This window comes from Felis catus, chromosome C1 (assembly GCF_018350175.1).
Source record: "Felis catus isolate Fca126 chromosome C1, F.catus_Fca126_mat1.0, whole genome shotgun sequence".
NCBI lineage: Eukaryota > Metazoa > Chordata > Mammalia > Carnivora > Felidae > Felis > Felis catus.
In genome coordinates, this window is record NC_058375.1 from 195,169,924 (window position 1) to 195,192,934 (window position 23,011).

Sequence of the window (23,011 nt, forward strand, 5' to 3'; positions counted from 1 at the left end):
TGTCCTTCAATATGCTTATATTGACTACTTATCCAAACTTTGTCTCAAAATTCTTACAAATAGTTTATTTTGCAAGTAGACTGAAATTCATACTTAAAAAAAAAAGAAAGAAAAAAGAAAGTCAGTGACAACAAAACCTTACTTGATACCAGCATTCTCTTGTTCTGTGCAAAAGAATCCTCAGGACCCTTTTTTTTCCCTGAAACTTAATTTTCTCTTATGTAAAATAGGAGTAGTAATAGCTGTTATTTTGTGGTGATATTGTAAGGATTAGGTGAAATGATACATTTAGCTCAGTGCCTGACATGTAATATGAAGCTAAAAAATGTTAGCTATTATTCTTCCCACTAAACTAGGGTGGAAGAAATTTGTGTTGTACTGTTGACCCTTGAACAACACAGGTTTGAACTGTATGGGTCCACTTACACGTGGATTTTTTCCCATAAATACAGAACAGTACTATAAAATGTATTTTCTCTTCCTTATGGTTTTCTTAACATTTTCTTTTCTTTATCTTACTGTATTGTAAAAATACAGTAGATAACACATATAACATATAAAATATGTGTAAATCTACTGTTTATGTTATCAGTAAGGCTTCTAGTCAATAGGAAACTATTAGTAGCTAAGTTTTTGGAAAATCAAAAGTTATATGCAGGGGCGCCTGGGTGGCGCAGTCGGTTAAGCGTCCGACTTCAGCTCAGGTCACGATCTCGCGCTCCGTGAGTTCCAGCCCCGCGTCGGGCTCTGGGCTGATGGCTCAGAGCCTGGAGCCTGTTTCCGATTCTGTGTCTTCCTCTCTCTCTGCCCCTCCCCCGTTCATGCTCTGTCTCTCTCTGTCCCAAAAATAAATAAAAAACGTTGAAGAAAATTAAAAAAAAAAGTTATATGCAGATTTTAAGTTGCCCCTAACCCCACATTATTCAAGGGTCAAATGTAGTTTTGAAAAAATACTAACCATTAGATTCTGTCGAAACATTTTTTGTTGCTTCTTAAGTATATAATTGAAACAAAATAAAATAAATAAAAATATCCAAGAACAGGTTGCATGTTTCTATTTATGGTGGACACTAATTACTCCCATTATGTCAGAGATAGGTAGAGTGTGGTGTTTTATTTAGAGTGTTTTCCTTTCTTTGCCACAGATACTTTATCCTTAACATGGTGCATTCAATCTTCTCTAATCAGTTTGTCAAGTAAATGCAGGCTCATTTCCACTCATTGATGATGTGATTATAGCTTTATAGAGCAGGACTTGTGAAGTGATCTCATTGTGTCAGTAAAGGTAGTAAAAATATCAATAAACTGAGATCTTTCTATTGCTGGACCTGCGAGATCTGGTACTCTATAGGAATATGTTAAATTTTGCATTTTAATTTGCATAAAATAACAAACTGGATTCAGATTAGCAGAGGGGGCTCCAATCTATAACTTAAAAGATAGAGATACACACACACACACACACACACACACACACACACACACAGAGAGAGAGAGAGAGAGAGAGAGAGAGAGAGAGAGAGAGAGGCAGAGACAGAGACTCACAAAGAAAACTACCGTTAAGGGTGACTTTCCTTCATAGAAGTCTGTGTGTCTGTAGAGAGAAATTAGCACCATTATTGATAATTTCTTTCATAATAGTTAAAGCAGAGAGTAGTGAACTGTAGTACACAGAATTATCCAATTCACTGTCTTTATAGACATGTTACCTGTACACTGTCATTTTTTCTCTTTATGAAATCTACACAGTACCGGGGCGCCTGGGTGGCGCAGTCGGTTAGGCGTCCGACTTCAGCCAGGTCACAATCTCGCGGTCTGTGAGTTCGAGCCCTGCGTCAGGCTCTGGGCTGATGGCTCGGAGCCTGGAGCCTGTTTCCGATTCTGTGTCTCCCTCTCTCTCTGCCCCTCCCCCGTTCATGCTCTGTCTCTCTCTCTCTCACAAAAATAAATAAAAAACGTGGAGAAAAAAAAAATTTTAAAAAGAAATCTACACAGTACCAATAATTGATGCTAAGTACTTTCCATTTTTCTATTTAAATACCAAAGTTCTATGAAGCCAGAGGTTCTCATGTTTGGCTGCACATTAGTGACCTTCGAGGGTTTTAAAAATGCCAGAGTCTCATCCGGATTTCTTAAATTAGAATTTCCGTGGGCAAGAATATAAATTATTTTTTAAAAAGCATTTCCAGGTGATTCTACTATGCATCTAGGATTGAGAACAACTGAGCTAAGTATTATTAGTATTCGTGAGACTAACACTTCTAGGTTGGCCTTGAAAAATCTTTTATCAATTCTCATCCCATTTTCTCTAGCTTTTGTGCAAACGTGTTTCATTCTCCTTAGCTTTCCCTCCTGTATCTTTTGCCAGGCCTATCCTACTTAACCAGATCTAGTTCATCTGATGGGATTTCCTCAGTTTCCCTCCTCTCTATTCTCCACTGTGCCTCCACTTCATAGATCCAGTTCTCTCCCTTTGTCACAAAGGCAGACGCGTCCTTTTTCCTTTCCAGAGGCTTTCTCCTCCACTTCAAACTCTCCCACTTCCTTCAAGACCATGCTCTTTCAATGATCCTCTTGTGTTTTGAATTTTCAGTTCAAGCTCTACAAACTTTTGAGTGTCCCCTATGTGCCTGGAGCTAGGGCTACAAAGGAGAATGAGATAGTTAAGGAGTGCAGTCAAGAGGGAGAGACAAAAATACAGACCTAATTATATTGTCGTGTGATTTGGACATGGGAAATATGCAAAGAGCACAGAAATAGCAAAAACGAAGGTGATTGCCAATTTTTCTGTCCCTAATCCCTTCTTTGCTGGAAAAAAGTCAGTTTTGTAGTATTGTAAACGGCAATTACTTTCCCTTGATTTTTAAATTAATTGTCCTTTTCTTCTGTGTCTTTTCTTTCTTTGCCAAGTTTCTTAAAAGGGTAGCTCACATTCTATGTCTTTAGTTTCTTAGTCTTCTTCTAGCATCCATTTTTACTGCTAACATTTCCTGGCTCACCAGTAGCCTTGCTGTTCAATAACCTAACTCTCAACAGTATCACACACATTGAAACTTTCATTTTTGCTGACTTAATGTAATATTACAGTCCCTTCAGTCTCCTCCTGACCTCTCTGAAAAGTCTTTGTCTATTTCTTATTTAGGTTCTTCTTCTTCCTCCCACCCATTAAATAGGTGCTCTTAAATATTCTAATTTAAGACTTCTGTCTTTTTCTGTACCTTCCTTTCCTTGAAGATCTCATCAAATGATTATTCCTATATAGAAAAACAATCTAAAATTTGGATTTCTAGTCTAATAAACAACACATTGAAGCTGAGAAGAGCAAAGTATATTTAAAAACATTTGGTAAGTTTTAGATCAATTCAGTTTGACAAATTCCTAAGGTTCAGCTCTTTATTTCTAATTGGTGGTTATCTCTATATGCTCTCAAAAATCTATTTTGTCTTAAACTGATCTTTTAATTTATTCTCCTAAATTTATCTATTCATCTTTCTTTTTCTTAAAGAAAGTTTATTTATTTTTGAGAGAGAGACAGAGACAGAGACAGAGCATGAGAAGGGGAGGGGCAGAGAGAGAGGAAGACACAGAATCCAAAGCAGGCTTCAGGCTCTGAGCTGTCAGCACAGAGCCTGATGCGGGGCTCCAACCCATGAACCGCGAGATCATGTCCTGAGTAGAAGCTGGTCGCTTAACTGACTATGCTACCCAGGCGCCCCAGTCTACTCGTCTTTTGAACATATATGGACCGAATAATCACCAGGTACCATGTACACTAGCCACAAGGGATACATACATTGCTGAACAAAGATGATCTGATTGCCTTTCTCAATAAAGATTACCCTCTAAGGAGTTCCTGATTTATCACAATACTGTTTACCATTTTTTTAGATATCTAGGTCTAATAAATGACTTCTCATTCATTGATCAGGTCTTTAATATTTTACCTTCCCAATGGCTCTAGCATAACTGGATCATTGTGATACTCTCTGAATTGCTTTTCAATGTCTTCTTGTCCAAAAAAATATTCCTAGAGGCCTACTCTGAGCATTTTATACTTCTGTTTGAATACCTTCAATAGTTTCCTTTTAAAAAAATTTTTTTTTAATATTTATTTATTTTTGAGAGAGAGAGACAGAGCATGAAGAGGGAGGGGCAGAGAGAGAGAGGGAGACACAGAATCCGAAGCAGGCTCCAGGCTCTGAACTGTCAGCACAGACCTGACAAGGGGCTCAAACTCATGAACTGTGAGATTATGACCTGAGCCACAGTCGGATGCTTATCCTACTGAGCCACCCAGATGTCCCCTTTCTTTTTTTCTTTTTTTTTTAAGTAGGCTCTACACCCAATGTGGGGCTCAAACTCATGACCCTGAGATCAAAAGTTGCATACTCTACCAACTGAGCCAGCCTGGTGCTCTCAGTGGTTTCCATTTCACTTCTCTGCTCACTTTCAGTGGGTTCAGAACCCATAGGCCAATATGCAGGGTCTTCTTCAGTAAGGCCCTGCTTCCCTTGCCAGCATTTTCTTGTGTTGCTCTCTTTCAGTACACACCTGTTCCAATCAGACTGGTCACCTCGCTGCTCCCTGAGCACACATTTCACTTATTTTGTTTTTACTTCTGGGCCCTTACTCTTTCCATGTGTTCTGTAAGATGTGGCCTCCTCTCCTTTTCTTATTTATTGGAATCCAAGCCACTTGTAACAGTTCGGCTCAAATACTACCTTCTTTCTGAACCCCTTTGCCTCTGCACAACATAATCTCCTGTACTTAGAAATTGCTGTAAGGATTGCTGTTATCATTGTTTTTTTTTTCCTAGAACTTTTTGGTTACCCCCTATTGCATCCATAATATACTATCTGCATTTATCTTTCTGGTAGCAATATGAATACATAAGACCAACATCCCCAATTCAAGTTTTTTCTGTAGGACATGTCCTTTCATTGCTCAAGCTGACCAAGTTATTTCATATTATTAGGTATTTCTGTACTTTTTTTATAAGAGGAATAAAGTAAAGAACATACATTGCTTATCAAAAAATTGAGTCACAATAACTCATTATATGAATTATTTTACTAATCTGAATTCATAAAGTTAGAAAGAATTGCATGTGGGTTTATAATTTTCCATGTTAGTCAATTAGTGGTATTTTTAGTTTACTTATTATTTCCATTTGAAATTAGTAAATATGAGAAGCCAGCATGTAAACTGAAGTGCTTAGGAATAAAAGAGTATGATATCTACAACTTAGTCCCTTATGTGCATGCATGAGAGGGAATGATAAAGTAAATGTGGAAAAATGTTAGTGATTACAAATACAGTGAAGTATACATGGGAGTTCTTTGTACTATTCTTGCAACTTTCCTATAAGCTTGAAATTGTTTTACGGTAAATTAAAAAAATTAATCCGGGGTATAAATATCTTTCCTCTAGTTCTTTGTGTTGAGGATAATGCCCAAATAAATTCTGTTGAATGTTAATAAATAAAATTTAAAAATATTACAACTTTTAAGCTCTTAAAATTTCTTTTAAAATTCTTTAAAACAAAAAATTTTAACTCAAAACAATAAAACATTTCTTTTATATTTAAAGATTACTTGGATAGCTTTTATTTTTTATTTTTTATTTTTCTTGTATGATAAATAAGCAAATATTTTTCAGTAAATATTTACTGAAATATCTACTTTGTGCTAGGCACTGTTCAAGGTGCTGCACACAGTCCATGCCCTTATGAAGTTAAATTCTGCTGGGGGAGGGAGGTGCTGATAAATGAACAAATGATGGTATATCTGAAGATGATAAGATCTAGAGGGATGAATGGAGAAAAACAAGAAAGATAGGTGGTCAAGGTCAGTGATATGGTTCATCTGAGCAGAGATTCATAGGAAGTAATGTAGTGAGCCAAGAGTGCAACCAGTGAAGTGTTGTCCAGTTAGGAGAATAACAGGTGTAAAGACCCTATGTGCTCACCATGTTCAGAAAACAGAAAGGGGACTGGAGTAGCAAGCAAAGAATGTGCTAAAGGGAAAATGATTAAGGGATGAACTGAGAGATGTAGTGGTAGCCAGACAATATAAGACCTTACAGCACATTGTAAGGTCATTGGCTTTTACTCCAAGTGAGCCGGAAATGGATTGGAGAGTTTTAAGCAGGGAGTGAGATAATTCCATTTCTATTTTAAAAAGGATAATTGTGGCCGTGTTGTAGAGAATAGATTGTAAGATGGACAAGATGGAAATTGGTAGATGAATTCAGAGGCTATTGCTATAATCCAGTTGAGATATAGTAGCTTGAAAACCAGGGTTCTAGCATTTGTGGTGGAGTGAGGAAAGGTCAGAATTTGAGTCTATTCTAAAGACAGAGTTGACAAGATTTGTTAAAAGATTGGGTGTGCCAAGTGAGAGAAAAAAGACCAGTCAAGCCTGATTCCAAGGTTTTTCACTGAGATGGGGGATAATGTGTGAGGAGGAGACTTTGGAGGGGGAAAATCAGAATATGCTATGTTTGAGGTAACTGAGACATTTACATGAAGAGGTTGACCAGAACTTAGATATATGAACCTGGAGTTCAGAGGAAAGAACTGGCCTGGAGAATCAATTTGGGAGTTATTAGCATATAGATGGTATTTAAAGTTATAAGACTGGATGGGATCCCCTAGGAAGTGAATGAAGAAAAAAGCCAATGACTGAAGTTAGGAAAACAAGTGAACTTTCAGGAGATAGAAGGAAAACCATGAAGGTAGCAGAGTCCTGAAGTAAGCGTTTCAAGGAAGAGGAATGATTGACTTTCTCAAATGCAACTGAAACATCAATTAAATTGAGGACTGAGAATTCACTTATGAAATGAAGTGCTTTGATCAGAACAGTTTTGGCGGAGTGGTGGGAGAGAAAGTCCAGTGGGTTCAAAAGAGAGAATTAGAGGGGAGAAATTAAAAACAATGAGTGGAGACAATGCTTTACTAGTTTCTCTGTAAAGGGCAGCAGAGAATTAGGGAAGAGCTGGAAGAGACAGTTACGTCAAGAGGTAACTTTTTGAAAACATGGGAGGTATTACAATTGTGTATATTGATGGAAATGATCAAGTAGAGAGTGAATATTAATAATGGTGGTGGTGGAGGGATTGTAGAACCTATGTCCTTGAGGAGCCACGAGGGGATGGAATCCATGCACAAGTGAACAAAGGTGGCCACAGCTAGATTTTCCATAATAAAATGGAGATAAGGCAAAGTGTATGGGCACAGATGCATATAGGCTGGTAGAAAGGTTGGGGAGGGCTTGTGGAAGCTCTTTTCTGGTTTATTCTATTCTGTCAGTGATGTAGGAAGTAAGGGCATCCTCTCTGAGAGTGAGATGGGTTAGGAAGTTTAGAGATTTGAGAGGGGAGGAAGAAGTAAGAAATCATCATCTAGAAGAGTGAGAAAGTAAATGTCTGAGGAAAATGTAATAGTTTTACTAAACCAACGTCATGGTTGGTTTACTAAACCAAAGTAAATTTAAATGGAGACTAGTCACCACCACTGTTTTTCTAGTCACTCTCAACCGTGCCAGGTGTCACAAAGTAGGCTGTGTGATGGATTTCACCAAGGTTGAGGTTTGGCCATGTGAGTACTACAGACAACAAAAGGGTGAGGAAATTGAAGCTGTGTACAGGGGTGTAATTATAATTATGTATCATGGAAGCTAAACTAGATAAAGTGTGAAGTGATGTGATAAAGGATGTGAAGGGGTGAGAGACAATAGAAAATCAAATGGAAATAAGATCTGTGGTTTGCTGAGTTGTTGGGGTCAAGCTACCAAAGAGGGTGAGGAAGAAAATTAGGGAGTGCTATGAAGCTGAAATTTGAGATTTTGGAGGGTGTGTAGTGATGGGTGATGGCAATGGCTTAGGGCATGACCATATGAGTAGGTGGCTGAGACAAGGTTAGAGGACAAGATCATTGAAGTGGAAAGGGCCGTGGTACTGTGAGGTCAAAATGTCAGAAAGATCATTTGAATGGATATCTGAATCCTCAATACTTGTGAGAGGGAATGACCTAGGGATGTGTAGATGACTACGGGAAGAAGGGACAGCAGCTGACATGGCTTGATAGCAGGAACTTCAAAGCTGGAGTGTTCTAGGGTGAAGGGAGAATTTTCTGGAAGTGGCTCACTTCATCTCCAGATATAATATATAATATCATAGATATGATATATATATATGTATATGTGATTCAGTGTGGAAAAAAAATAGGTACTACTTGCAGGGCAAACTGAGTCTCTGGGGAAGGTCAAATATTGGTTACAATAAGAAGAGGAAGGGAACTTCAAGAGATTGAGGGATGTACTTTCCCTCTCACTCCTTCTCTCTCTAAACTGATCCAATGCATTTTCTTTTAAGAGATTAACAGTTGTTCATCCTACCACAAACTGTTTTAAGAATGTTGCTGTCAATCATTGCTACATTAACTTGAGATAAAATGTTTACGAAGTAACCTATATTTTCCTTATGAAGTACAGATTATTGGCAAAAGCAAGTTCAGTTGAATTCTCTAATGAAGTGTACTGTATGCCATTGAACCAATTAATCTAGAAGGCTTATGTAAGATTAAGATTTTTTTGTAGCTAATCAGATGTTCTGAGCATAATTATCTGAATAAAGAGCAGTATTACTTAAAACAAGACAGAAATAATAGGATCACGTCTGATAAATAGTTGCTTCATCTAAAAGTAAATTTTTTTTCTACCAAATGAGGATAAGCATTTGTAATTACATGGGCAGATTTCAAAGGAGACATCTGAAGAATGATGACTTCATTTGGATTTTTTTTTAATTTTTTTTTCAACGTTTTTATTTATTTTTGGGACAGAGAGAGACAGAGCATGAACGGGGGAGGGGCAGAGAGAGAGGGAGACACAGAATCGGAAACAGGCTCCAGGCTCCGAGCCATCAGCCCAGAGCCTGACGCGGGGCTCGAACCCATGGACCGCGAGATCGTGACCTGGCTGAAGTCGGACGCTTAACCGACTGCGCCACCCAGGCGCCCCTTCATTTGGATTTTAAACTCAGTTTGATACACATAACAACTTGGATGGACCTCAAGGAAATTATTCTGAGTGAAAAAAGCTAATCTTGTATGATTCCATTTTTATGACATTCCTGAAATAACACAATTATAGAGATGGGGAATAGATTGAACGTTAGAGATTTGGGAGAAAGAGTGAGTGCGTTTAAAAAAATTTTTTTAATGTTTATTTAGTTTGAGAGAGAGAGAGAGAGACAGAGCACGAGTGGGGGAAGGGCAGAGAGAGAGGGAGACACAGTATCTGAAGCAGGCTCCAGGCTCTGAACTGTCAGTACAGAGCCCAACTCGGGGCTCAAACCCATGAACCACAAGATCATGACCTGAGCAGAAGTCGGACACTTAGCTGACTGAGCCACGCAGGCGCCCCAAGAGTGAGTGTGTTTATGAATGAGTAGCAAGAGGAAGTTTTGTGGTTATGGCAAAGTTTTGTATTTTGATTATGGTGGTAGTTACATAAAGCTACACATCTGATAAAATTGCATAAAACCACATGCATACACACACACACACACACACACACACACACACACAAATGAATGTCTGTATAACTGGTGATGTCTGAATAAGCTCTGTGGAGTACACTCATGTCAATTTCCTAGTTTTGTTATTATATAGTAGATGTACAAGATGTCAATACTGGTGGAGGAAGAATGATTCATGGCAGTTGGCTGTATATTTATTTGCAACTTCAGGTGAATCTACAAAACAAAAAGCTTATAAAAATACTGCTAGATCTCAAGAAACATACACACAAACACAAAAAATCATAAAAATAAGTAGATGCATCATTTAGAAATGAATAGTGAGTTGTGGGAGAAGAATGGCATCCAATTTAAAAGTAACACAAAGAGGAGTGCGTGGGTGGCTCAGTTGGTTGAGCATCCAACCCTTGGTTTCCACTCAGGTCATGATTTCACGGTTTGTGGGTTCGAGCCCCACATTGGGCTTCTTGCTGACAGCGTGGATCCTGCTTGGGATTCTTTCTCTCTACCCCTTCCCAGCTTGCTCGCCCTCTCAAAATAAATAAATAAAAACTTAGAAAAAAAGTAACACAAAGAACCCTTTCCTATTTTCATGCCTTGTTGAACATGAACAATTAACTGCTATCCCAATAGACTTTCCAACATTTAAAGACTAGAAAAGTATTCTCAATACTTCCCACATATTTGTCTTATTAGCTCATCATTGTCTAGCTTTTTTCCCCTACATTCTTGACATAATTTTCCTTGGACATGGGTTCCATAAACTCTACTGTGTACATGAAGAATTATTAATGCTTCTTTTAGTAGGCGATGATAGCAGTGTAGTCCGCTGTTTCCATTTTGGCTTGACTCTATGGAAATTCAGAGCTAATATATAAGAAATAAAAAATAAGATTTACATACAAGAGCAAAAGGCATTACTTTCATACATAAGTAAATTAATAAGAAAAATATCTTTAAAATGTCATTAGAAGTAAATGAGGAGTACTCTTCCACTTACCCTGACTTTGGTTCTTCTGTGGCCCTCTCTGTTTTAGTTTTTCAGTAATTAATCTTACTTTGTTAGCATCCTGCCTCTGCTTGATCCTCTTTCAACTATCAGAGTACCTCTCTTACACAATAATTTCTGTCTCTTTAGTTTCAGTAGTCACCTATAGGAGAAATAAGAAAGATGTCTACAGCAGGTCCTAGAAAAGAATTCAGATTTTCTTAAGGCAGTGTATTGCTCTTTTGGCAAGACTATGTTCAAGTGTTTTGATTCTGTTTATTTAAATGAGCACAGTCATGGCACCCTGCTCCAAGTCTTAGAGCCAGTTAGACATAGACCCAGGACCAGCACTCTCCCTTCAGTGCTCTATCATATGTTTCATGAGGTTGGGAGATGAATTGTTCATATACATGCATGTTGCTGACACTAGCAAATTGTGTAATAATTTTTAAATGAAAGGAATAATTATCTTTTGAAATTTAATTGTAGTAAAAGTGCTTCTTGAAAATGTTTTGCAGTAATGGTATATATATATATAGATATTTATATATCTGTGTATATATATATATATATATATATATATATATCTGTTTGTATGTTTAAACAATATCCCATTTAGTAAGCATCATTATATGAAGAGTCTTTCATTATAAAAGGTTTTCTAGGTCCTTGTGGATAGCAGATGATAACAATGATTTACATTTATCCGGTGCTTTTATAGTTTCTCAAATATTTCCATTTGATATTCACAGCAACCACGTAAAATAAGCAGAATTGATTTTGCCATCATTTTGTGGCTTAGAAAATTGGTGTTGGCCAGAACCAGTGGCAATGCTAGGATTAGAACCCAAACCCTTTGCTGTTGAATCTTGTGCTCTTCTCACTAAATCAAAGTGTTTCTCAAGTCAGCAAATGTTGCTGAAAGACTCGTGGAGGAACAGGTTGTATGTCTTCACTTGCTGCCGCCTCTATGTGGAGAAATGGCACATCTTAAGGGCAGGACAGTGCAACTCAAGGTGAACGTGGATCCTGGAAGTATAGTTGATATCTGGCAGTATATAAATATTTATCCTTCAATTTATGGATTAAGGTATTATTCAAACTATAAAATATTATTTCACAAATTATTTCATGAAAAATTATATCCAGCATTGAGATAATATACAGGACTACTTCGTGATTGTAGGATTATGGCTTCTGTCTAAGGGATACTAATCTATGCCTGATCATGTCTGGCAAATTAGGTGAGAGGGCTTTTCAGAAGCTCCTTTGCACAAGGATCCAGGGGCCTTCTGGGATCACTCATTGAAGAAAAATGGTGGTGTGCACAATGCATTTGATTAAGGAAGAGAGCCATGATTCTTGATTCCGAGAAGGTGGAGGGAAGGGTGGTTCTGAAACTGCACAGTGTGGGTCTCTTGGTTTGGTTCCTTGCTCCAGCCTCACTAAGTAGATACATGTGCCATGGGTTGCTGCAGCCCTTGTAGTGCTGTTGTGCAAACTAGGAAAAGGCACTGCCTTTGGTCAGATGCAGCCCCAGCAGCACAAGGCTCAGTGGCTCAGCAAGATAATGCAGCCTTTGTGGGAAGAAGAGTACTTCTCATCCACCAAGGAGATGTAGCTCCTAGAAGTGTCGGCACTAACAGTCCCTACTCGACTTTTCATTTGGGGACCAATTGCGTACTCTTATGCAGTTGCCCTAACATGCCCTATTTGGGGAGGTTATAAAATTGTACCTTAATAAAAACTAATTTCATTTAGACTATAAAATATTGACCACATCAGCAGCAGTAGGTAGGGACCCTTCCATAGAACTTAACGTAAGGGTGGGGAGTGACATTGTCTCCTACTTTTATTTTTATTTATTTTTTTAACGTTTATTTATTTTTGAGACAGAGAGAGACAGAGCATGAATGGGGGAGGGGCAGAGAGAGAGGGAGACACAGAATCAGAAGCAGGCTCCAGGCTCTGAGCCATCAGCCCAGAGCCCGACATGGGGCTCGAACTCACGGACCGCGAGATCGTGACCTGAGCTGAAGTTGGACGCTCAACCGACTGAGCCACCCAGGCGCCCCTCTCCTACTTTTAAACAGAAAACTGTGTTGCTCTGACAACTTAAGAGACTTTGGTCGCTCAATAGGGGCAAGAGAATAGTGGTGTCCAGCTACATGGCCATATGCAGCAGACACACAGTGGCAAACTGTAGGTGTCCAACAACATCCTGGTGTCCAGTGGGTGCCTGTGGAAAATGGCACGTACACAGCAGAGTTGGTAGGATTTAGCAGCTGCCACCAAGCTAAGGTGCATGGTGGTTTGTACTAGATGTACTTACTCAGTAAGGCAGCGGTGAGGCTCAGCATGGGGGATTTGAATACACACCTGTGAAAAAGACCTGGGGACTTCCAGAAACAACTGCTGGGAGCAGGCAGTACCCTTTGTAGGAGCTTAGAGGTATTGCCTTAACAAGGTGGGGTGTTGGGGGCGGGGGGGAAGAAACATGAGTGAAGTCTGGGTTTTTGCTGTTATCATCTGCCCATCTGTTCCCACAATCTGGTGGGAAGCCTGGAGTAACTCAGGTTACACAAATAAAACATTAGAGATATGCTCCTTAATGTAGCTCACCCTTAATATTTTGCTCGAGGTCAAACATTAAAAGGATTTTAGGAAAAAAACATGTGTGATCCAGTGCCATTCCTATAAGAATATTATATTTTTCTTTTCTGGGAAAGAAAATTTGATAGGCTTGTACTTTTGTTCAAGCCACATCCAAATAATCCTATAATTAATTCTTAATATAAGAAGGCATGATCCTCCACACCCCATAAATAGCTTTAATAAAAGCGAGCTGGCTGAACAGGTGCAAATTGACAAGGAGGTGATGAGGAGGGTCATTACATAAGTGATGCACAAATAATAGGTTTTAGAATTTAACTGACTGGTTGAATTCAATGAAGAGGAAAATGACTTTTGGGGAGGTGAGAAAATCACTTAGAAAAGTTCTTTTGGTATTTGGTTTAGTAATTAATTTTGCAGAGAGAGGGCAATGACGCAGTACAAAGGCGGTGGCATAGCTACACAGCCATCATCGTCTCCTGCTGTGAAAGAGGTAGGATCACAAGGAATTAGAGTCCCAAAATAGCCATGCTTTTGAGTGGGCGGCCTTGATTGGGTACAAGCGGAAAACAGCTTCATTTAGCCTCACCACTCTTCTTGAGTCTCTCTGTTGAATCTCTTCCCTTCCGGATCAAATTTTCCATTTGTGATATATCTCCCACTCACTCTTACGCAATAAAAACATTCCTGTTACTTTCCGGCACTATATTAAGGCATTTCTTAAAAGCATATACGACACTCTTCCCGAGAAAAATCCTACTAAATGTAGTTTTCTCCATCTCATTCCACAAAACATGACTGGTATAGTTAAATGGACAAGGGAGGGGGAAGTTGTGAAAAGCAAGCCTTTCATTTGTTGACTTTGTCCCCTGTCTGATGGAAGACAGGGGACAGGAGGCTTCCTAACAGAGACCATCTCCAGTTATAAATTATTTAATGGTCGTCCTGTTCCAAAACAGCACTATTAAAAGAGAACCACCAATGCATTTGCTTTACATAATTAGAGCTTGCAAGGTGAGGTAATAAGTGTCAGTAATTAAGTAAATCAGGACTTTTTCCTCGGAGGAGGAGAGATCTAATCCTACTTTTTGAAACATGCTAATCCCCCTTCCGCTCTTCTCCACTTCAAAGGTTTGGGTCATTGCAATGACATTATCAGAGAACTGCCGCTGCTCTTCCTGCAAGCTCAGCATGGTGCTCTTGCTGTATACCACATGGAGTCACTAGATACAGACTCAAATGTTTCCTCTTTTCAGATAGGCCATTGTGGTGCCTTTATATGTGTTTGTTAAGAGGCCGATTCATATATTTTCCTTCCCAAAAGTATTTCATCCCTGTCAGTATAGTAACATGTCTTTTCAGGATGACAACCTAGGTGACTCCCTAAATGCTGTGAGTAATTAAGGTAAAAGCCACAGTAGTTCACACCCTAAAATGTTGTAGATTCAATTCCAGTGGGACCTTTTGGAGAGCATTCAGCACAAATATTGGAAGAAAAGTTAACCAGAGATATCATATTTATATGAACTATATGCAATTTAATTTATTCATATTTATATGATATGGTATCTTATATTATCTATATGATATATATATTACCCGTAGCAAAACTTACAACACAGAGCCATAAGCTGCACATCAGAATAGTAGCTTACACCTAGAGAGTAATTATTATATATGCCAAATGCAGGCAAGATCACCCAGTCCTCACCATGCCTGGGAATGCAGTTTTATCCCTGTTTTTATAAAAAAGGAAACAGAAATTCAGCAAGATTAAGTGACTTGCTTATGATTTCATATCTAAATCTTTCTGGCCTTTTAGCCCATAACCTTCTAACAAAACAGCCTGCCCAAAGAGCAAAACAAGTGCAAATAACTTTTCTTATTACTTTATAAAACGGTAAGCAAGCCATCATTTATTCAATAAATATTTAATTTATAATTGTGTGTTCTACCTCACTCCAGAAAGGATGAGGAAGCTTATCAGAGCAAATATAGTAAACTGAATAGGTTATCAAAGGAAAAAAAAAACACTACCTACAGGGAATATAAAAGCAAACTAGGTGAATCAAGAGAGATAAAGTTACCATAACATAGGTACAAAAACTATCTGTATTGCAAGTGTGGACCCAAAGAGTTACGTAACAAAAGGAATGTTCTCTGCCTTTTAGTCTCAGTATTTGCATTATACATTTCCAGTTTTTCAACATGTTCTTTTAATTTATAATCGAATATCTAGTCAACCAACACATGAATATGGAATTGAGGCTGTCTTGCTGCTTTGGTACACTTAATAATTTCCATGTTTGTTGATTTGTTTTATATTTATGGAGCCTATGCTTTTATCAATATCACAAACACTTTCAATTTTCAGTTTTTAACTCATTTTTATAGAATAGGTACAAAATGCAGTAAATATTCAACTAATTCCAGAAAGACAGAGGTGCAGGCAGTCCACTGAACAAATTCAGTGTTCCTGGCCAAAGGTAAACTTAGTTGACAGGAAATGACAGAGAGAGATAGGTGGAAGCATCCATTTGACTAGAGACCAAAAAACAACAAAACCCCCATATTAATTTAGCGTATGAAAAGAGATTAAAGAATTTCACTGAATAGTGTTTAAAAGAATAAGTTGTACAAAAGTTGAACCTCAAAGATTCGCACAGAAACTCATATCATAGAGTCCTTCTGGCACAGTTGCTGGAAATGGGTTGCAAATGTGTCCCATAGATCATGGGAGATAGAAACTAAATCAGTTACAGGTTTTACAGTGTCACAAAATTAGAAAAAAAAATCCATTGTCCAGGACAAGTTTTCAAAGAGAAAATCTATGGGGTGGGTGCCTGGGTGGCTCAGTCAGTTAAGTGTCAGACTTCGGCTCAGGTCATGATCTTTCAGTTCGTGAGTTCAAGCCCGGCGTTAGGCTCTGTGCTGACAGCTTGGAGCCTGGAGTGTGCTTTGGAGTCTGTGTCTTTCTCTCTCTCTGCCCCTCCCCCGCTTGCACTCTGTCTCTGTCTCTCTCAAAATTAAATCAACATTAAAAAAATTCAAAGAGAAAACCTATGCATACGAATATTTGATGTCTCTCCTTGTAAGAGTCAAGAGGATGCCATTTTGGAAAGAAGTCTTCAATGGGTAGAATTGTTTCTTGTTTTCTACAACTTCTCTAGTAAAGTACAGAAATTTGCAAATGGCAACATTGACTTCTAAGCCTATCTAACAATCTGGAAACAAATTTGTATTCGGTAAAGATTTTTTATTTGTATTCAAGCTTAGTGTAGTTCAAGAGACAAATAACACACACGATGAAGTGATGGTACCACAATCAAGGAAAGAATGGCATGGGGTTTTAATTTCAATCCTGATTCTACAGGTTAGTATGAAGGGAATTTCAAGTGTCAGTTTGGCCTCTGAAGTAAGGACACCCACCCTAAGAGAGTTGAATTTATCATTATTATTGCTATCTTGGGGGGGGGGTCTTCATATTTTCTATTATATTATGATGACCCTTGTTGATTTTGATTTTTTTTTCAGTTAGAACAGGAAAAAAATAGAATTTTGGTTGTTTAGAAAACTTTAGCTAATTCTCTTTTTATCTGGGTTTAGCAAACTCAGCAAATAATAAGTGTTAAACTCTTAGCCTAAAGCCATGTGAATTTCAAGGGAAATTAAATCTGTTTCTGATTTAGTTATACATTACTCATTGAAATATTATTTGGTGGAAAATGCTTGATGTCCAGAAACCTTATGAGCCATTTTATCATCTTTTTATTTGATCCAGGAAGTTGATTTTCATGGGTAGTAAATAAAGTTTATATCTGGAAAGATGAAACCATGAAGTCTATCAATATGGTTATTATAGTTTATACCACCAATCTTTGCAAACAGATTGAAATGGCTTAAAATAAAAGAAATTTCAATAGGGAGTTAAAAATAAAGGTAAAAATTGAGATAAAAAAGATGTAAAGAAGAGAAAAATATTATATGGAGAGAATTATAAAATATATCAAATTTGTTGTGAGCTTCCTGACCACCAAGGCAAAAGGCAAAGTAGATGGTTTTATGTGAAAACAGTCTGACACTTACTTTCATCTTGGCTAGTGCACCCATCATGTTATGAGAGCAAAAACTAAGTAGAGAAACCAACAATACTGGAACACCTGTTTAGCAATAGTTCTCATAATAAGTAAAAACTTCAGCCTTCTTGCAAAGTACTGCCTAACAGAAATAGCTTTATCCCTGTCTTTTGAAATCACGTGGGAAAATTATTATATTATATTATATTATATTATATTATATTATATTATATTAATTATATCATATATTATAATAATATTAATTATTATATTGTATTATTATAACCATAAACAACTGAAAAATGAAAACTGGGTAATGTGGTAATTATATGGAAATTTTCATTAAATCTTTACTTTTGATATGGATACCCATTCCTTTTAAAACCTAAACCTCCTTACAATCTTCCTTTCAAGTAAACTGTCTTTTAAAAATGTTTTTGTTACCGTATCTTCCTTTTGACATTAGTTCTACTACTATTATGTGGTATTTCAAAATTCAAAGACTTCAAAATTAAAAGAAGTATTTATTTTGTTTTTAATTGCTAATCACAAAAGCAATATACCCCTACTATGAAAAGTCAAGAATTCCTACATAAAGAAAACATGCAAACAAACAAGCAAAAATCTCATCATTATCCATATCGACATCAACAATACTTGTATCTTTCTTAGCCTTTTGAGTGTGTGTGTATATTTTGCAGCATAAAGTTTTATTGTGTTTTATTTGCTGTAACTTATAGAACTTGAATTTGGAATATTGAGACAAAAATCAACTGGAAAGATATACTAATTTTACTGGATTCAATATTGGTAGATTTTATTTGCCATGTGATGTTCAGGGGCTACAACTTAAGGACTTAAAAAAATTTTTTTTAATCTTTATTTACTTTTTGAGAGAGCGTGCCTGCACACAAGCGGGGGAAGGGCAGAGAGAGGAGAGAGACAATCCCAAGCTGGGCTAGAACTCACAAACTGTGAGATCATGACCTGACCCGAAATCAAGAGTTGGATATTTAACCTACTGAGCCACCTAGGTGCCCCCACAGCTTAAGGGATTTGACAGATAAATTCTAAACTCCTATATTCACAAGGGATCCACAAGGGAAAACAAGGCAGTGATTTGGATTACTTATCAATGTAATCCAATGGAGACGAAACCATTTTTGGAATTAAATACATGAAACAATTGGCTTAACCTATTCTGAGTTTTTTCTCAGCTTTCTCTGGTCTTCCCTGGTCTGTCCCTAGCCCTCTCCTTCCCTTTTTGCTTTGCATTCCCTCTCCCTACTTTCCATTTCTCTATAACATAATAGCCTTCTAAAATCCTACATTATTTATTTATGTATTTGGTTAGTTATCTGTTTTCCCACCTGCAGAATGGAAGTCCATGATGACTGCTGTATTTTTATGTTTTGTTCATTGATGTGCTGAAATAGAACATGGCCCAATGAATAATTTTAAAATGTGATCAGTTCAGTATTGATCTTATAATATCTGACATTATTGAAATGGACTGATTTGATGAAGAAAACTCCCTAGACTCTCAGAAGCAACAAATTCATGGCATGCATGCCATTACTTACCCATCCTATCTTAGGGCAGACTTCACAATACTTATTTTGATGCTAATCAATCACAGCATTCTTTTCTGTTGAACTTGGGCATAGCCACATAATTCTGGTTAAAAAGGTGTTCCAGACAAACACTACCAATCAAAAAGGGTTTGTGCCCATTTGTTACCTGGTCCTAGAAGGTGGTTATGTACTTCAGAGTGTAGGGATTGTATTCAGAGTTGTAGGAATTTTCATTTATTAATACATTCTTATGTAAATTAATTCATGAATACATTCACTGAACTTTTAGTGAATTGAATACCTATTGAGTTTATTATTCACCTAAAAGTTCAGGATACACATGTCAATAGGACATGTTTTTTTTTTTTGTTTTTTGTTTTGTTTTTGTTTTTACTTCAAGATTGAGGGAAGGGAAGACATTAGATATAGTTTCATTCATCTATTTATTCATGCTTTTAAAAATATTTAATGCTAACCACGTGTCAGGCACTGTTCTACACTCTGGGGATACAGATATGTTGTGATGCAAACAAGTAATTATGCTATATTATACATATGGTAATAGATACAAGGTACTATAGGATACACATTGGTGAGGATTTCTGGGTGGATGAAGTGAGGAAAGGTCAATGGAAGAGGTGATAGCTGAGTCAAGTCTTAGATGTAACGGGCACCTGGGTGTCCCAGTCAGTAAGCATCTGACTCTTGATTTTGGCTCAGGTCATGATCTCATGGTTTGTGGGTTCCAGCCCTGAGTCAGGCTCTGTGGTGACAGCATGGAGCCTGATTGGGATTCTCTGTCTCTCTCTTTCTCTCTTTGTCCCTCTCAAAAATAAATAAATAAACATTAAAAATGATATGAAATAATTTTTCTCAGTAGGAACTTTCATAACAATTTCAAGAGGTGATGATTATAATACCTACCATTTCCTTTGTTTAGATTTCACAATAAATAGCTCTTCCATAGGCACTCTATCTATATTGCCTCATTTAACTCACACAGCGGGGCTTCCTAAGTATTCTATTTTATGTATGATGTAATCAATATTACATATCTAGGATGTGACAGAAAAGATTGAAACCTAAGTCAGAGCTCTTACCCACTGTACCATTCAGTATGATTGGGAGGAAGAGTAATTAAGAAGAAATACCAGGATACAAAACTGAAAAAGTTCCTAAAAGCTCTTGTGTGTCTTGATAATTTCAGAATTTTATTCTCTCAGTAATGGGGAGTTATTAAAGATTTAACTCAATACTCCATATAAACCCAGAGGATAATACTAAAGAAACCGAGAAGAAAAATAGTTGAGTGCTTGCCACATGCCAAATACCTCACATTCTTAATTTATTTTAATCCATAAAACAATCCTTCCTTTTTAAAAGACATTTTATGGGAGATAAACTTGAGACCTGCAAAGGTTGAGTGATTGTGCCATGGTCACACAGCTACTGCTGTTACAGGAGTAGTAGCAGTAAGGATCAAACCCAAGCCTTGACTCTAAAGCACCTGCCCCTTAAGGTGCCCCTCAAGGTCTTCCTAAGAATATCTAACTGATGACGATGGAAAAGTAAGCAAGAGAAAGTACATGTTTGCTATTTGAACATTTCTGCTGAATTATGGTTCCAGTGAATCTTACCAGTGGTCATCGAATGATTATCATTAAGCACACTTTTATACAAGTTATAGGTTAAGTCTTTAATATATATATTTTAACTATAAGAATTTTCCGCAAATATTTTTTTGCCAATCACTTTTTTAATGTTTATTTATTTTTGAGAGACAGAGCATGAGTAGGAGAGGGGAAGAGAGAGAGGGAGACACAGAATCTGAAGCAGGCTCCAGGCTCTGAGCTGTCAGCACAGACAGAGCTTGAACTAATGAACTGCAAGATCGTGACCTGCACCGAAGTCGATGCTTAACCAACTGAGCCACCCAGGCACCCCTGCCCATCACTTTTAAATTCACTTTTTATTTTTTTAATTGTACCACTAAGCATTATTATCCATTACTACTCTTCTAATAGCATTATACTTATTCTTACCCTACACAATGAATATTATGAGATGAGTTGATTTTCTCCTTCATAGGTTGGAGGAAGACAATCGGAAAGGATAATCTTTCTTTTTTTTTAAGTTTATTTACTTTGAGAGAGAGAAAGAGTGAAAGAGTGCGAGTGAGCATGAGGGAGGGGCAGAGAGAGGAGACAGCATCCCAAGCAGGCCCCATGCTGTCGGCATACAGCCTGATGCCGGGTTCTATCTCACAAACCATGAGATCATGACCTGACCTGAAATCAAGAGTTGGATGCTTAACCAACTGAGCCACCCAGGCACCCCAGAAAAGATAAGCTTTTTTGTTTTTTTTTTAAGAATAGAAAGAAAAGCCCAACTTATTTCCTACTCAAATTTTTCTTGGCCACCTATGTGATTACTGACAAAGGAATTTAACTTCTGTTATTTTTTAAAAGTTCAAGAAGAAGAGAAGTATTTCTACTTTTTTTTTTTTTGGAGCATTTCTGGGCAACTTCAAGATCTGTCCCTGAAAAGTCTGACTTTGTTCCTTCTCAGCAGGCCTACCCCTACATGTCTGGGGCTTACTCATTGAACTATAAAATTGAGATCATTGACTGAATTATTCCATCATTATACTCTTCCTTAATTTCAGTTATTCTGGTAATTTAAGGGAACATAACTCTTCAGTCTGGACTGCTGATACTTGCTGTTTAATCTCTTTTTTTGGAGGGCGTGGTATACACTTGGTTTGCTAAATAAATCTATAGATTCATGGTTTTCACTAGACTTAGAATTTAAAGGAAGACCTTCTTTATCCATTCTATGATAAAGAATGTTTATGAAGTTCCAAGTTTTATTTGCCAGTATAGAAAAAAACATGTAAATATAGTTAGAAAAATATATGTTAAGAGCTCTTTCTGATATGTTTTTTGAGAAATATTACTATGAAGTCTCAAAAACTAATTTTTATTTCCCTGATTTAATAATTGTTTATTTTATTCATAGAGGGGAATAAATTAAGTTCCTGTATGCTAAGTTTCAAATATATATATACCTTGAGGCCCACAGTGTATAATATTACATTTTTTTCAGGAAGGTAATTTGAAGGTAGTTAAAAAAACAAATTTGAGAATATTTGCTTATGCAGCACAGGATTTCAAAAGTTATTTTTAAAGACTGAGGAATTAAGCACCTGTCGGTTCTGCCAGCTGGTATAGATGTTAAAAATTACTGTCACTCTCCCGCTCGCTGCTCTATTTTGCACCTGCTACTACTTGAGTTATGGGCATTTCACACATGGTAATTTAATAAGGTTAAGTCCCATGATAGTGTACAAGATGTTATTCTACTGGGAGTTAAAGCAGTTTTATAAGGTCTTCAGGGAAAAGCATTGAAGAGGAAGCTTGAGACTAAAACTTTAGTACCTTGTAGACACCACATTTCCAATTAAAAAATATTAAAGAAGTATAAATGCTAAATAAGTGAAATTTAGCCACATATTCCAAAACAAAAATGAGTCTTTTATGATTGGATTATTTGTACCAGCCACCTTCTCTCCATGGTGACATTTGTCATTTTTGAAGAGCCTTTTTATTGCCTGATGTGACAACCAAATTAAATATATATTGAAACCTGTGCTGTTCAGTATGGTATTCATGAGCCACATGTAGCTATTTAGATCAATAAAAAATTTAATTTCAGTCACACTAGACACATTTCAAGTGCTCAGGTGCCACATGTGGGTAGTGGTTACCAAATAGGACAATGTACATGAAGATTTCTATTTTTACTGAAAGTTCTAGTAGGCAGTGCTGTGCAAAATTTTTGAATCCTGATCTTAGGAAAACGTGGCCTCAAGGATCTTGAGGCCATACTGAATTTTCCTTAAAAGAGCGATTATAGGGGCACCTGGGAGGCTCAGTCAGTTAAGTGTCCGACTTCAGCTGAGGTCATGATCTCGCGGTTCCTGAGTTCCAGCCCCACGTCAGACTCTGCTGACAGCTCAGAGCCTGGAGCCTGTTTAGTATTCTATGTCTCCCTGTCTCTCTGCTCCTCCCCCACTCACTCTCTCTCTCTTTCCCTCTCTCTCTCTCAAAAGTAAATAAACAAAAAAAATTTTTTTTAAAAAAAGAGTGATTATAATGTCTCAACATCATTTGGCTACAAAAGCATAGGTCAGAGTTGAAGCTGTTGGCTCCCCGAGCTCT